The sequence below is a fragment of the Canis lupus genome, chromosome X, assembly GCF_011100685.1.
Source record: "Canis lupus familiaris isolate Mischka breed German Shepherd chromosome X, alternate assembly UU_Cfam_GSD_1.0, whole genome shotgun sequence".
NCBI lineage: Eukaryota > Metazoa > Chordata > Mammalia > Carnivora > Canidae > Canis > Canis lupus.
Window position 1 is genome coordinate 3,209,046 of NC_049260.1, and position 18,323 is coordinate 3,227,368.

At 37.7% G+C, this 18,323-nt stretch overlaps 1 protein-coding gene across 2 annotated transcripts in view; it reads right to left on the reverse strand.

Annotated features, from left to right (window-relative positions):
• Positions 1 to 16,555: 16,555 nt before the first annotated feature.
• The window catches only part of LOC102151328, a 42,181-nt gene continuing 40,413 nt past the window's right edge, over positions 16,556 to 18,323 (reverse strand). Inside the window, exon 5 of one of the 2 annotated variants that reach the window (XR_005386075.1) lies at positions 16,556 to 17,437. The gene's annotated coding sequence lies outside the window, so the exon portion shown is untranslated. The remainder of the gene's footprint in view (positions 17,438 to 18,323) is intronic. The other variant, XM_038586739.1, reaches the window with a different exon arrangement.

Genomic DNA, 18,323 nt, shown 5'->3' on the forward strand with positions numbered 1-18,323 from the left:
GAGTCAATATACGTGAGCCTAGCTTCGTGATGAGCCCTTTTTCTGTCCTGAGACCCAAAGAGCCACACAGAGCTGGCGGGACAGCAGGGAGACCTGAACCACATATGAGGCCGCTTCCTAATGCCCTTTGTCCGCAGGGCCAGAACGGTTTGCCCCATGCAGGCCAAAGTTAAAATTCATGATTCAAATGCAAGCAGAAAAACGCAGAAGGAGAATGTTTGCACAGAACACGCAGTCTTAGTATCTGGAAAACAGAGCAACCAAACACATTACCTTGCTTCAGAGCAGCCTGGATGCTGAAAACAGCTTTCCAGGTGTGCGTGTAGGAAGGTTTCTCAGCAGATGCACAGCCTGCCAGCTGGAAGCGGAGACCCAGGTGTGGGAGCCGCCACTTTGCTGCTGACAGATTTTCAAGTAAGCGATGGGGATTGTGAGCCTGGGTTTGTCTTAGAGCACTGGGGGAACGTGAAGACACTGGCTGCTGTGTTTTTTCTTGTTTTTGTTTTTGTTTTTTTGTTTTTTTTTTTTACAACTACCAAAGAAAATGTGGCATTGATTTCGCTGGGATGGATGGAATGACTCGTCATTCGAACACTCTCAAGTGTGGCCTCCTTACTAAAAAATGTCCAATCCCAGCATGGGGTGGGTGGGGAGGGGCAGGCATGCAAACATATCCCTAAAGTTCAGTGTGAAGGTAGGGGCGCACATAATAAAGGATGTACATGAAGTTGAGCAGGAAAAATATTCAATGTTGGCAGACCTTGCGAGCCATCCTGTCATCCTGATGAGTGAGAATCAATTCAGCTCCATGGGGCATTAGACTGGCTTAGTTGACTTTCACCAGAACATGCTTTTTCCTGTGACTTTGGTCTTGCACTGTTTTTACTTCATCCATTATATTTTTTCAAATATATTTAGTGACTACTCATGGATCTTTATGGCCTAGAGCTGACTAAGGCATAAGCTACCAGAACTTGGAGGGTGTCTGGGGCAGGTGAGGGAGGGGCTCTGTGAATACAGAAGCGGCGTCAGGGAGAGCCGCTATTTCAAATTGTAATGTACGCACAGAGCGCTACTCAAATGCAGATTTTTCGTTCTCTAGGTCTCTTTCTACCGTGGTCATGCGTGATATCAAAGTTGCTGTCATGGAAGAGAAGAAAGTGGCTAGACCAATTGAATGGGGTGCCATTTGAAGCTATGAGGAGACATTTCTCCATAAGATTGTGTGGAGTGGCTTTCTATAATGGAAATGGGTAATTAGACATTCTGAGTCTATAGAGTTCAAACCTTGGGATGTCAGACTCCTCCAAATGTAATGTGGTTGACATGCAGCAAATCCACCATGAGAAAAGAGGAGAAATCAAACCATCATCTATCTATCTATCTATCTATCTATCTATCTATCTATCTATCTATCATCTAGCTAGCTAGCTAGCTAGCTATCGGTCTATCTATCCATCCATCCATCCATCCATCCATCCATAATCATCTAGATCGATGGATCTATCATCTATCTATCATCTATCATCTATCTATCCATCCATCCATCCATCCACCATTCCCACCCCTCTTTCCCTCCATCTGTTCCATTTTCTATTTATATATCCATGTAACATCTATCCATCCATCTACCATCCATCCATCCTTCCCTCCATCCATTCAATTTCCTGTCTATCCATTTAACATTTATTCAGCCATCACCATTCATCCATTCATCCATTATCCATCCACCATCCATCCTTCCCTCCACCTATTCAATTTTCTATCTATCTATCTATTATCTATCTATCTATCTATCTATCTATCTATCTATCTATCTACCTATCAATCATCTATCTATCATCTATCCATCCATCCAATCATCCTTCTATCATCTATGCATATAGGTACTTATGTACACACATAAACCAAAATGCAATAGCCCGTAATCATAGTCCAAAGAAAAAATTTAACTTTGTCAAAGACTTGAGAGAAATACAAATAAATATAATGATAGAGTTTTGTTTCAAGTTTAAAATGAAATTTTGGAACCTGTATCAAACATGTGTATTTTAAATATGAGGTGGGCAGCCCTTCAGACTGAAAACCCATGTGCCTCTGCCCTTCCCATGACCCTTCATAAAATAATTGAGAGAAAGTACCTAGCCACTCTAGATGGGTTCTGGACACCTGTTAGATGGGAAGCTATGGACTATAACAAGGAAGAGAACTTAGAAATTAAGCTCTACCAGTCTGGTAATGCTTTCCCCAAAATGATTTCTCAGAGTGCACAGCCCACCAGACATCTTGTAGCTTCCTAATCCACAAACAGGTGAGCACCAGAGCTGCCTAGTACAGGAAGCAGGGGCTTGCCCATTCCTATCTCAGTCCCATTCTGTATGCTGGCTAATGATCACTATCCCAAAAAAGCATCTTCAGTATCACAATGTCCATAATCTAATCTTTTTTTAAATGGGTGGACATCTTAACTTTGAATTCCTACACACATTCTGTGAATCTTTTGCACTTTTGGTACGTGGATTATTTCAGTATGAGCTATGACTTTAAATACTCTGTAATGTTTCATTTCTGAGAAAGAGGTACATTTGAAATAATTTGGATGACAGAGGCACCTGGCTGGCTTAGGTGGAAGAGCACATGATGGTTGATCTCAGGTCATGAGTTGGAGCCCCATATTAGGTGGAGAGATTACTTAAATAAGTTAACATTTTGGGGATGCCTGGGTAGTTCAGTCGGTTGAGCATCTGACTCTTGGTTTTAGCTCAAGTAGTGATCTCAGGGTCATGAGATCGAGCCTCTGGTTGGCTCAGCGTGAGTCTACTTGGGTTTCTCTCTCCCTCTCTCTCGGCCCCCCATCCTATTTTCTCTATATGTAATAAATAAACAAATCTTTTAAAAATAGAAAAATAAATAAACTTTTAAAAAATATCAAAATTTTAAAACAGTAATAACCTGGACGACACAAATGACCAAAATTTTATTACTAACATTTCCTGAAATAAAGCGGAGAGACTAATATCTAGTTACCTGATCTCATGAAAAATTTGCATTTGACTTTCACTTTCTATAAAAGTGTTGGAAATGTACAAACCTTTGACAAAATCTAGGAGCCGTCGATCTAAACAAATCTCTGATTCTATGTAAAACCATACAGTTGGTTTCCTCAATGCTTTGCAGCATTTATGATGGGCAATGATTCACGAGGGCCCTCATTCCCTATGGGTTTCTTTGGATAGAACTGCAGGTGCTAAATTGTAGGGAGCAACCATCTCTGTTGCATGCAAATGTTTGCACCTGAAAATGTTGAGGTGTATTTTTAGACACGTATTTAAAAGTTAACATTATCATTTCATGTGCTTCCCAAGATTATCTGAATCTCCATTCCTTTTGCCAGATGGCATATTCAAATGTTAGCTCTAACAGTGATCTTTGGATGCCAATATTATTTCCAATGATTTTTTTTAAATAATTGAGGATAAGATTTGGCTATAATATATTTATAATGCTCAAAATGCCCTATCAAATATCAAAGAAGGGAAAAAAAATCATATGTCCATTAGAAAATTTAAAAGTATCCCAAACACATGTTTCAGGCATTTTTTCTCACTCAAACTATTTAAATACCCTATGCATGTTTCTTAATAATAAATAATGAATCCTGTCCTTCCCGTTTTTAGGACGGTCAATCGCCTTCCTTTGTGTTTGCAAGAGTCCACGGATGAACACAAGTGTTTGAAATATAAGCTGATGCTTAAAAAGAGCTTTAAATAAAAAAGGAACTTAAAAGATGAGAATTATTGTCTGTGATGGAGAGAAAAGAACGCATTCATGTTGGTTCTTGTTTGATCAAACGGGAGGGGATCGCAAGGATCTTATGGATGGCGTTGATAGAAACATGCTTTATTAAGAGTGGTTTGGTGTATTTACTACTACTAAGCCTACCGCTACATCACCAGCACTAGTCGGGTAATTACTAGTCAGGTGTGTCAGGTGACATTCTCAGCACTGTGTCTAGTAATGCATTGAATGCATTAAATCATTTGGTTTAAAAATGGATTGGAGAAATTTGGGAAGAATTGGATTGGAGAAAAATTGGATTGGAGAAACTTGGAGCAGTCCTGTTTTAGGCAGTCTCACCATCCCAATATTATGGATGAAGTTACCATTTCTGGGGGTACCATCATGTGGAAACCATGCTTGTGGCTTTCCATTAACTCTTGTTCTCTCCCATTTCACAGTCATCGGCTCATTCCACATGCTTGCCCTATAGACTTTAAGACACAGCATCGGATAGGAGAAATGGCGGCTTTATAGAGTTTGCTAACTTGCTCTCATCACTGGGTGAGGTCACACCCTGGTGCTGCTCCTCTGGTTGTAACCTGTCTGACCCACAGAAGAATTTTAGTGATGTGAAAAATTAGAGTGATAGATTTGATATATTTTTCTTAAAGTATTGGCAGCCCGGATGGCTCAGCGTTTAGTGCTGCCTTCGGCCCAGGGTGTGATCCTGGAGACCTGGAATCGAGTCCCATGTCAGGCTCCCTGCATGGAACCTGCTTCTCCCTCTGCCTGTGTCTCTGCCTCCTTCTCTCTCTGTCTCTGTCTCTGTGTCTCTCTCTGTGTGAATAAATAAATAAAATCTTTAAAAATTTTTTTAAAAAAATAAAGTTTTAGATCTTACATCGAAACTAAAATGCAACAGTGTCTGGCTGGCTCAGACGGTAGAGCATGTGACTTAATCTCAGCATAGTGGGCTTGGAGCCTAGAGAACTAACTAAATAACTGAATGAATGAATGGGTGGATGAATAAATAAAGTAAAATGTAATTCTTATTTTGAAAAACAATCTTAAAAATACAATAAGTTATGGACAATGTATCCTATGATTTTTAAAAATTCACCGAATATTTGAAAATGGGCATATTTTACTTTTATAATCAAAATATACTTAAACTTACAGATATTTATGTTTGATTTGCTTTGGCTGTGAGAATAGGCATGATCACACCAACTTCCCAAATTTCTCCAATCCATTTTAAACCAAATGACTTAAAATTTCTAACTCTCCAAAAGATTGGAAAGATTGTACTATTAAATTGATAACTTAACTATTTTCATTGTACTTATAATGTCTGAGTGCCTTTTAAAAGGGACATCATGAATGAAATAATGAAATAATTAAGAAATAAAAATAAAGGAAAGTACATGGATATCATATCTGCTGGATAAAGGAAGCCATTAATGAAACCAGTAATTCTTCAAAAAACAGGATACTGACAACTGGTTCATTGAAAAACCGACTCCTTGCTCACCTGTGTCTATCTATGTATCTTCGGTTGGATAGTATTATGCACAAAAACAGGTTTATTTACCTTTTTATAAATGCTTTTTAAATTTTCCACACTCCGATGACTTTGCTGGTTGAAGTAAGTGATCTTGAAATTATAGTAACTTTCAAGTGTGAAATTTAAATGGGTTCCAATGGGAATGTTTCATTAAACTTTTTGTGTTTCTGCCTGGTTTATGGATGATATTTATTCTATATTTTGTTACCAATAAACAAATTCCCTTAACTTTAATAATGAGATTAATGAGTATTTTACAGTGTTATAAAAATTGTCCTTGTATTTATTCAGCCAATCTACATACTTAATAAATCAGTAGATTCTCATCTAGTAAAGTATTTAGTTTTACCCTTCACACAGATACATTTTAGTATATTTTGAGTGGGGCAATATGAAAACAGATGAACAATGTGACCCACATTTTTGGCATAACAGCAGGTGTTCAAACCCAAATGCTTTAGTTGTGACATATGATTTCCTTGACATAGAGGGTAACTTTCAGGAGCAGAGAAACAGCTTCTCCCAAGCTGGAAATATGTGTGGGGTCCTGGGAGATGTATGCCTGGTGTTTATCTAGGGAAATATCTGGATATCGCGTAGCATGATTTTTTAAACATGTCCCTGTTACATGTTTCATTTACAATTTCCCATATAATCTAATACATTTTATATACGTTTTCAAATTCTTACAGGACACCAGAAATTCAAAGAAATTCTGATTTCAATGTTTAAAAAAAAATGCCTTGATCACTATCTTTGACCTGTTGCTAAGAATTCATTGTCGATTCCCCTGGAAACGCTTTCCAGTACAGATGACTAGGTATTGAAATCTCGTTAGAATAGAAAAATACATGAAAAGCTAAAACAATTTTCTAGGTTGTTGTTCTGGCTTTTTGTGTTGTTGTTGTTCTTTTTGTTGCATTATTCAGATAAGTTGATTTTCATTTTGTTCATACAGATTTGGTTTTAGTTAAACTAGAAAGATTATTTTGAAGTTATTAGGACAGTCTTTTTTTTTTTAATTGCTTCATTCCACTTGTATGCATTATTTCTTCTAACCAGAGGAGTTTTTGTTTGTTTGTTTGTTTGTTTGTTTGTTTGTTTGTTTGTTTTAAGTAGGCTCCATGGGGGCTTGAACTCACCATCCTGAGATTAGGAGTTGCATGCTCTACAAACTGAGTCAGTCAGGTGCCCCCTAATGAGAAGTTTTTCTTTTTAATTTTATTTATTTATTCATGAAAGACACACAGAGAGAGGCAGAGACACAGGCTGAGGGAGAAGCAGGCTCCATGCAGGGAGCCTGATGTACGACTTGATCCCGGGACCCCAGGATCACGCCCTGGGCCAAAGGCAACTGCTGAGCCATCCAGGCCCCCTAATGAGAAGTTTATAATCAAATTCTACACTATTGTTGCTATATTTGGTTGATTGTTATTACTGAGTAGTTTTGAAATATATTTTTGCCTTAATTGTCTTCCTCACAAAAGTTCTTTCATTTGTAACACTGAAATAATTAAAGAATATGCAAAGTTTGAAATTTTCTTGATATAATTTAAGTAGGAATTTTAGTTAAAGAAAGGAAACTAAAGCAAAAATAATACTAATAAGCCTTTTTTTTCAAAACGGTGTATCCACATATTTTCAAGTATTAATAAAAAGATAATTTGCCTCTCAAATACCACAAATGAATATTTAAATTTCTCTTGAGAACCTCTCTCACTATTTTTGTTTCAATTTAATTAAATAGCAAGGTAGCATTGATTTCACAAATCTCTGAATCAAAGCTCTCTACAATACAATTGAAGAGGATTTCTAAAGTGTAACTCTGAAATGCAAAGGGAAAATTCATTATGCTTTAAAGTGAAATCCCTTTATTTGAACTGAGTAACATGAAAATGCAGTGACACCTATGATTAAGCGACTGATATTTTACAAAACTAACATCCCTTCGTGTTTGAAGACTATTGATTTCAAAGGGATCCCACACAGAGTGTTATGCAACTGTGGGCTTTGAATTTGCCCGTGAGCTCTTGAAATTAAAAGCTATTCACAGGTTTGGGAAACTGTGGCAATCCTCCTGTCTCCTCACTTCACTTCATGTCCCACATCTAATCTGTTAGATGAATCCCTTTCACTAAACGATTAACATATACCAAGAATCAGGTACCTCTTTTGACTGAATTCCACAGCTCCCTCCTATGCTGAGCTGCCATTTCTGTTCCCGTGAATTTCTGCCAGCGTCCTTCATCTTCACACTTGGGCACATCCCCAAGACTTTTCTCAACACAGACCAATTCGTCTACCTCAACTCTTTCAAAGCACCTGCTACTCTATTCTTTTCTTCTTAAATGCTGTTTATTTTATTTATTCTATTCTTTATTGTCTGTGTCTTCTACTAAAATATAAGGCTGTCAAGGGCAAGGATCTTTGTTTTGCTCATCATGAAACTATACACAGCACTCTGTCCGAAACACTTGTTTACCAGAAAATAGGTAGGCAATAAATAAAGGAAAATGTGAATACATGAACACAGTCCCTACCATTCCTCTTAGAATCAACTTAACTGAGCATTGCATTATACCCATATGGGTTAACAACAACATTTTGTTTTTATATTTTGGGTTTTTTTCTTCCATGCCATCTGATTATTAAAATAGTATTGCCATTGATTATAAAGCTTTGTATCATTTTCTATTTAGTCTGAATCTCTAATACAATAAAGAGTCAATGATAGATCCATATTGTGACTTTCTAGGTGGAGAAGGAAATATTTTCCATTTGTTTCACAGCATCAGGTGAAGCCGAAATTCAAGCAATACCGAGACTAGAAAGTGGCCTTCAGTTTGTGATTGTGTCATAGCTTGTTTTTCATATTTGGTAACTGGTCTTATGAGGGAAAAAATCTAAAGGATCCAAAATATTTAATCATGAATTTAGTAAAAGAGATAATTATGATATATTGGGTTTTAGTTTGTAGATGCTTGAAAGAAAAAAACAATTATATTCTGTTTATTTTAGGCATAATAATACATTTACAAAACTCTTAGTTGCATTGTGATGTGGAGATGTTGACTACAAATGGAAGAACAATGTGTGTGCTGCCAAAGTGAGCACTATAAATAGGAGAATAAAAGAATTTCCTTAGTTTTGAGAAACTGTGATCCTACCATACAATATTATTCAGTGAAGTTTATTCTGAAGTTTAGAATTCTCTTAGGTGAAGTGCCGTTCTTGGTGCTGAGGAACCCGCAGGTGTCTGACATAAAACAGGCATGATTTTGACAAGCCCAGTTCATTTTGAAACACTGTCAGGAAGTATTACTTTTGGAAATGTTAAAAAAGCCAGAATCACTTTTGAAGCAGATAGAGAGAGTGCAGGCATCTGTTTCTTTGATTTTTTAAATACACCAAAAGCAGTAACATTTATATACTGGATATTCTGTATTCTGGCTGCACAGAATTAGGTAAAAATGTAAAGTGGCTGGTACATGCGTAATACAGTAAGACCTTTGAAATTTATTGGTATTGATACCACCCATATTCTATTTATGTTTTTATTTATATTCTAGTTAGTTAACATACAATGTAATATTAGTTTCAGGTGTACAACTTAATGATTCAACACTCCCATATCTCACTGGGTGCTCATCACACATGCACTCCTTATTCCCATCGTCTATGTATTATTTTCTTTAAGTAGGATGGGCACCCGGTGTGGAGCCCAATGTGGGGCTGGACCCTGAGATCAAGACCTGAGCTGAGACCAAGAGCCACCCATCTAACCGACTGAGTCACCCAGACGCCCCATCCCATCGCCTATTTCACCCATCCCTTCCATACCCCTCCCCTCTGGTAAGCATCAGTGTGTTCTCTATAGTTAAGATGCACATAGCATGTTTAAAATAAAACATTGTACTTTTTCTATTTATCTGATAAAATAGAAATTGTTATCAGGATTCATTTAGAAGCTCAGGAAGTTGAAACCACTAATAGATTTTCATAATCTAGACATATATATATTCTGAGTGAAAAAGAAAAGTATTGGGACGCCTGGTTGGCTCAGTGGTTAAGTGTCTCCCTCTTTCTCTGTCTCTTATGAAGAGATGGGTAAACTCTTAAAAAAAAGAAAGAAAAGTATCATCATATCAATAGATACATTTGACCAAATCCAACACACATTAATGACTAACACTGTCAGTAAACTAGGAATAGAAAGGAACGCTCTCAACTTAATAAAGACTATTTATGAAAAACCCACTGGTAACGTGGTACTTAAAGATGAGAAACTGCAAGTTTTCTCACTAAAACGAAGAAACAAGGCAAGGATGTCCCCTCTAACCACTGCTTTGTAGCATTGTAATGGAAGTTCTTCCTAATGCTCTAAGACAATAAAATGAAATAAAAGGTATCTGGATTATGAAGCAAGACATAATACTGTCTGTGCTCACAGATGACACAATCACCTACGTAGAAAATCCCCCCCCCCAAAAAAAAAATCAACAAAAAAAGAAAGCAATTACAGAAAGGTTATAGGATACAAGGTGAATATACAGAAGTCAACTGTTTCCCTATGATTCAGTGCAATTTAAAATTAAAACCAAAATACCACTTATATTTGTACTTTGAAAATAAAATACTGGGTATAAATCTAACAAAATATGTACAAGATCTACATGATAAAATCTATAAAGCTCTGATGAGTAAAATCATGGAAGTAGATAAATGGAAAGGTGGTCTGTGATAATGGATAGGAAGACTGAATATTTGTCAATTCTTTCCAACTTGATCTATAGATTTAATCCCAATAAAATTTCTAGCAAGGTATTTTATGGATATCGAAAAACGGATTCTAGAGTCATATGGAAAGGCAAAAGACTCAGAATAGCCAATACTGTACTGAAGAACAAAACTGGCGGAGCGATGCTATTCAGCTTCAGCACTTACTATAAAGCTAGAGTAGAGAAAACAACAACAACAACAAAACCCAGGGTGGTATTGGTGAAGGAATAGATGCATAGATCAATGGAACAGAATAGAGAGCCTGGAAATAGACCCTCATGAATACAGATCAAGTCATCTTTAGCAAAGAAGCAGAGGCAATATCGTAGAGCAAAGATCATCTCTTCAAGAAATGCTGTGGAACAATTGGACATCCACATGCAAAACAAACTAATCTAGACATGAATCTTACACTCTTCGTGAAAAGTAACTGAAAATAGATTAAAGGAAAATGCAAAAATGATGAAACTCCTAAAAAATGATGTAGGAGAAAACCTAGATGTCATCTAGGTGTGGTGATGACTTTTCAGATCTCACACTAAAGACACAGTCCATGAAAGACAGAATTGACAAGCACCACATCATTAAGATAAAAACTTTCCACTCTATGAAAGACAGTGTCAAGAGAATGAGAGGAGAGGCCACAGATTGGGAGAAAATATTTGCAAAAGTCACGTCTAATAAAGGACTGTTTTCCAAAATATACTAAGGGACCTTTAAAACACAACAATATGAAAACAACAACAAAAAAAACGGATTAAAAAAAATGGGTCAAAGAACCTCACCAGAACAGATATGCAGATGGCAAATAAGAGTCTGAAATGCTTCAGACCATACGTCACCAGGGAGATTACGCAAACTAAAACAACGATGAGATACCATGGCACACCTATGAGAATGCCCAAAATCTGGAACACTGATAGCACCAGATGTCCGTGAGGATTCGGAGCAACAGGAATTCTCAATCACGGATGGCGGAAATGCAAACTGCTATGGCCGCTTTGGAAAGATAGTTGGGTGGTTTCCTACAAAACTAAAGAAACTTTTACAAAAGATCCCATAATCACACTCCTTGGTATTTACCCAAAGAGTTGAAAACATGTCTACACAGAAAGTTGTGCACGAATGTTTATAGCTTTATTCACCGTTGCCAAAATGTGGAAATAACCAAGAGGTCCACTAGAAGGTGAGTGGATAAATAAGCCATCGCTGTGCTTGTTCTTTACAATGGAATATTTATTTGGGGCTAAAAAGAAATGAGCTAACAAGTCATGAAAAGACATTCTGGAACCTTAAATGCATCTGCTGTATGTCAAGTACCTTCACCTGAAAATAATGAATACGTCAAAGAGACATATTTTGGGGTGGCGTGTTTGGATTCACCAAAAGACAAGTACAAAAATGTTATTAGTAATAATCAAAAACTGGAAGCAACCTAAATGTCCATCACCAGTAGAATGGGCAATTAAACTGGGATATTCCTACAATGGGATACTATACAGCAGCTAGAACCAACAAATTAAAAACCCTCAATGGAAGAGTAATGTATTTCTGGAATACGGAGGGCTCTTGTGTCCTCATTTCTTCTCAAGCTTCAATTCTGTGTCCTTTCTGCTTATCACAAGGTCAAGGAACAGGGAAGATCTCATGGTACCTCCAACTCCACACCAATTCTTGTCCTTGATTAGTTTGTAGGGCTTCATCTACTAGGAGTGCAGTATCACCCCGGTTTCTGATTTTCTCTCAGTAGTCATTGACGATATCACTTGTTCCTTGAAATCAACAAGTAGCTCTTCTTGAAAACCCATATTGCGTTTTTTTAGCTCTCTATTCACCTTTCTATCTAATCCATCATATTAATAAAAAACTATATCTTTGTACCCGCTCTCTGCCACTAGAAAGAAACCTGTTAAAGCAGCATCAAAAGTTTAAATTCATCTTTATTCTCTCAGAACATGCTGTATTAGATGAAATTTTAGAATCCCTAATTAGGTAGCATGCATTTAAATTTAATATAAAATAATATCTTAATTTAGAAACACTGCTCCATCTTCTTTGTGTTTCATGACGTCATTTCATGCATAGTTTTCAATACATTTTAAAAACATTGTCTTCAAAACAAGGATAATCCAATGCAGTTGTTCATAGCACATCAAATTTATATCCATCAAAGAAAAATTTGAAGTCACGCAGATTTTCATCCCAGCGTGATGCTGTTAATGGACTTTTATTGCAAGACACAAGTGCCCATTTCTATGACATTAGGACTGTATTTTTCCATTCTACAAACAAAGCCTTTATGGCATGACTTTACATGTGGATTTAAAATGTTGGAAAATCACGTGGGTATTTTCACACCCTCAAGAAATAACACTAAATATTAATCATGAAATTTAATATGTTTAATAATAATAATTAATAAAAGTAATGAAATATTTATTTAGTATTATATATAGTACATAGTATATGTATTACTGCATATGTTGTTGCTATATTATATATATTATATATATTATTATATTAATTATATATTATTATATATATTATATATATTATATTATATATAATTATTATATATTACTATATATAGTAATAGTATAGTTATGTATTAGTATACTAATATATATTAGTCATTAGTAATGACATATATGTACTATCAGATTATTATAAATTATATACATAATAATCATATATGTATAGAGTACTAAAATACATATGTACTTATATATTATGTATTAGTAATATGCACTTATCATTATTAATAATAAAAGTGATTATATATACTATATATAATATACATAATCAGTTAATGTAACATATATTACTAATTAGTTATGACATATACATATTAGTTAATATATACATATACTTAAATTATTTTGCATATTTTTGAAAATAGTAATGTATTATATTCATATATTTTTGCAGACAATAATATATTAGTTATTAGTAATCATGACATTAACTATGACTATATATACTACATATGCCATGTGATAACTGAAATACATATAATTATATAATATACATTATATTTTATACATATAAACTCATGTATAATACCATATATTAGTAATATATATACCAGTTCTTTTTTTTTTTTTAAGATTTTATTTATTTATTCATGAGAGACACAGAAAGAGAGGCAGAGACACAGGCAGAGGGAGAGGCAGGCTCCATGCAGGGAGCCTGACGTGGGACTCGATCCCAGGTCTCCAGGATCACGCCCTGAGCCGAAGGCGGACGCTCAACCGCTGAGCCACCCAGGTGTCCCTATATATACCAGTTCTAAGTAATGATCTACATATAAATGTGTAATTATATATGCTATATCTACTATACATAATTACTAATAACTAATAGGTATCTGTATATAACAGTTATTTGAGGGATTCATTTGAGGGTCATGTAGCCTCTTCCAAGATTATATGGGGATTTAAATTCAGCCAATTATCAAACACCCCTACCTGGACACCCCAATCTATAGGTTGAACATGCATCGCAGACCAGTCTGAGAATTCCATCCTGCCTTGTGCAATCCCAGCGTAGCTCCCCCAAAGCCAGTCTACCTGCTAAATCTTGATCAGCTCTCTTCCTGTCTCGTTCCTGTTTGCAGCACTTTGGCTGAGAGAAAGAAACAGGGAGGCATGGTGTGCATGTGCTTCACTTCCATATGCTTCTGTCCCCTCTTGTCATCCATTGTCATCCAGGGCAGTCTGTGCTCTGTCTTGGTTTTTTTTTTTTTTTTTTTTTTTTTCATATTTAGGTCTCTACGTCTCTGGGAATCATAACCTTCAATGTCCATGTCTGCAGCAGAGTGAAATTTTGGTTTTACTGTTGACCTCAGTATTGATTTACATACTCAAGGACCTTCCCCTCCCCCAACCAGGACTCACTATTCACAGCAGTCAATCAACTTAATTGGTTTTATTGACATTGGTGCTTCCAGTATTGGCTTTGAAAGCGGAAGCAGTTTGGAAGAGTCAGACCCCAGCAGCAGCTGGATGGAATATGTGGTGAGAAGCAGGCAAACGGATACGGTTCTTCACTCCTTCTTCCAAAGCAAACCCTGAAATGACTCCATAATTCGGCTTTACAGAATTGATAAAAAAATAAATTTTTATTAGTATGAAAGACGAACAGAAAACTAGAAGACAAAATATGGGTTTTCAAGAAGAGCTTCTTGTTGATTTTTCTAAATGTTGAGACAACCTATGTCTTAACTGAAGAATGAGAACCAGGAACAGGGTCTTGTAGGCTCTGCACATAGTGACATCATCCATTAGGTGCTTACTACCGCGCTGTTTCCACCCTCCACTTTCCTATCATCCTCCAAATAGATACTGTAAGCTGTGTTTAAGGGACTTTATAGGGACACCTAGTTGGCTCAGTAATTGAGCATTTGCCTTTGGCCCAGGGCGTGATCCCGGGGTCCTGGGATCAAGTCCTGCACTGGGCTCCCTGCATGGAGCCTGCTTCTCCCTCTGCCTGTGTGTCTGCCTCTCTCTCTCTCTGTATGTCTCTCATGAATAAATAAATTTTTTTTAATTTTAAAAAAGAGACTTTTTAATAAAATCTGTTACCGACTGTGTTTGAAAGATCACCATGTTGCACAATACAAGCTTTTATAATTTAAATATAACAATATCAGTGAAACCAACGCTCTCTGGACTCTAATCCCAATGCTTTTATTCACGCAAACAATTTATAATAGGAATAAATGAAAGCATAGGAACAATGAGTCTAAATGTGGAAGCGACCAAGTTGTCCTCCCGCAGGAGAATGGAGAAGTAAATGCTGGTCTGGTCCACACAATGGGATGTCATTCAGCACTAGAAGGAAACAAGCTATCAGGACTTGAAAAGATATGGAGGATCATTAAATGCGTGTTAGGAAGTCAAAGAAGCCGATCTGAAAAGGTGGCATATGATATGATAATAGCCAGGTGACGTTCTACAAAAGGAAAAACTATGGAGACATATGAAAAACATCAGTGGTTGCCTGGGTTTTGGGGAAGAAGCGATGAATTAAGCAGAGCACGGGAGATTTATTTTTAAGATTTTATTTATTTATTTATTTATTTGAGATAGAGAGAGAAAGTGACCGATGGGGGCGAGGAGCAGAGGGAGAGGGATAAGCAGACTCCGCGCTGAGCACTCAGCCAATGCGGGCTCTACCCCACGACCTTGAGATGGTGACCTGAGCTGAAATCAAGAGTTCCATGCTTAACTGAGTGAGCCTCCCAGGCACTCCATGGAGGATTTTTCCGGCAGTGTATGATACCATAATGGTGGATACAGGGCATTCGACATTAGTTTAAACCCACAGAATGTGTAACACCAAGGGTGAACCTGAGTGTAAACTATGGAGCTTGGGTATTATGAGGTATCGATATAGATTCATCGATGGTCACGGATGCATCACTCCAGTGAGGGATGTGGACCATGGAGAAGGTTATGCATGGGGCAAGGGATGGAGGATCTGGGCAATCTCTGTACTTTCCCCTGAAGTTTACTAGGAACCTAAAACTGCCCGAAAAGTATGACGTCTTGGCAGAAAGAAGAAGTGTAGGTTTTGTGCACCTGCTTCATAACTTCCATCCCAAGACTGTGATGTTTGAGCATGCTCGCTAGGTCATTCTGCAGGCTTGTGCTACGGGTGATATGTTAGCTTCTGAATGCAACGGTGAGTCTTGCCACTCATGTGGGAATTTGGGGACTTCTGTGCAAAGGGGCAGGAAGATATCACCAGAACTTCAATTCAGTGGCAGGTATGCAAAGTGAGGATGTCACCTCCCCATCTGGTGGCAGCCTGCAAAGCATATGACAGGGGGAAGATTTGCACCAGCAACCAGCACCGTGCTGAAAGTTGCAAGACATCTTTTGGAGAAGTGAGTCAGCAACATCATCACCATGACTATTAATGCCTGACAATAACAGCCTTTTGGTGCCAGTTTTTCCTCAGAAATGGCAGTTTATAGATAGCGTAAAATCCAAACATTTGCTCACAGCTCTCTCTTTGCTCCAACCCAAGAAAATGTGAGCCACGGAATTGCAGAATAATGATGTTTTTTAGAGTGGTCACCTTGACCTTGCTGTAATCGGAGGGGAGAAAGTTGGCACGTTGACTCCTATAAATTATTGAAAAAAAATGCCCACAAAATTCTTAACACAGGAGAGTTTACAAGGAGACAGTTTTCTCCAGCTGGTAGGAGAAGGCGAAACCAAATGCACGAAGGCTGAGGAGGAGATGCTGTGCCATCGCTGGATTGGAGGGCATGGTTGGAGGGAGGCGTGTGCAAAGAATTTTACTAAGAATTTTTGGACCCCTTGGCACATGTGTCATAAGTAAGGGATAGCTTGAAAACAGTTAATATTTGAGAAAAAAAAAGCAAGGACAGAAATATGTTAGAATGAACATATTTGTCCACCATATTTATTGATATGATACATATTTTGATATATATTTTGTTGTGCGGTAAATGGTAAATGGGATCAACCATATCATAGGACAATGTATGGTTCTCCATGCTTAGTGCTTTGAGGGTAATGGTGCTCCAGACCCTTCTTTGGATGACGGCCTTACAAAGTTGGGGGATGGAGGTATTATAAGGTCTTCTGCTTCCTTTCGCGAAGAAGTCAGTGCCATGGATACAACGCTTTCTTATGTGGAGTTTGCTCGATAGGCGGAAATTATCTCAAGGAGCGTGCCAGCCCCACATCCCTAAAAACCGAGTCATGAATCCTTGCTTTTCTGTCATCCATCAGCTGTTCTTCTGTATGGAGTCTACATAATCTGTGGCTGGGTTATGGGGACAATGATATGGACACTGTGTTTGTTAGTCTTCATGCACGTTACCCATTTGGAAGCAAAATAGGAGAAGACCCCCCACCCTCAAAAGCATCTAAATGGATAAAAGCTGAAAGTGATGCAATCCCCCCAAAAGCATTTAAATACATGGACAAACGTTGAAAGAGATGGGACGTAAATTGTTTCAATCTCCCCAACTGCTCAGCACAGAGATTAGGTTTTAGACACATTTTTATAAATCCCACCCTGTGTTTTTGCATAAACCACGTTGACAGCAGTAAGAATAAAGCCAGGAATTGCTTTTTATGTTCCAAGACTCAGTTAGTTCCCCTACTCGAGGTTGGAGAAGGCTTTTCATTCATTGCAACTTTGAGAATGAAAAAGTTCATGGAGTCATGGCGGCTTGGGCCCCCAACATCGGGGGGCTGAGCCTCGCAGTCATCGTGAAGAAGCCATGTCTCACACGCTGTTTCTCCAACGATGGCCCTATCCATCCTCCATGGGCTGTTGCAAAAAAAAAAAAATTACTTTTCATAAGTCGTGTGAAGTCAAGTTTCACAATCGCCTGTGGATGTTTTCATTTGAGATGTGAAATCGCCAGGAGGAAATTTGGAAGGTGAAGAAAAAAAAAAAAAAAAAGAAAAAAACTTAATAGGGTTTATGTTTCTGTATGCAATCTGGTTTTTGTTAAATTCTGTTAACACATCCATTGTTACGTGTGTTCTAATTTCTTCCGTTGAATTTTAAGTGTGAGTTGACACAGGTCTGCTAAACACGTAACCGAGGCGCAGAGGCATGTACAACAGAGTAGAAAATGTATGAAATGTATGAAATAAGATGAATGCATTATGGCTGAGAGTGTATTTTCTTATGAAAAATAAGACCTCTGGCTGCTGTGTCCTAGTGACCGCCAGCTTCATGGGTCTGCCAAACGGCAGATCCATTTAGCCAACTATTTCTCACCGTATCTCGCTTAAACGTGTTTCAAATGTAAAGCTCTCACATTCCTCCTACAAGCCTACGTGTGTCTCTCTCGGGACACATCAGCATGTCTGAAAATGCCAGGACAGAAAACCACGTGTCACCCGTGACTCCTGTGTTTGTCTCACCTGCACGCTAATCCTGGATCACTCCTTGGTCTGTAGTATGTGCTTAATTAAATGCCTGCAGGAGGAATCAGCCAGGCAGTCTGAGTGAACGGCAGAGACCACGTACTGTCCAAATCCTGGGATATGTGGGATAGGATATTGGATAAATGGATTTGAGGGAAGGGGAATGACCAAAGTTGCAACTGCAGGATGTAAATCTCCAGGGGGCCAAACCCAAAAGAAGAGACATCAAAGAGAATACATAGAAGCGACATTCGGAAAGTCTTGGCCACGAGCTTTGT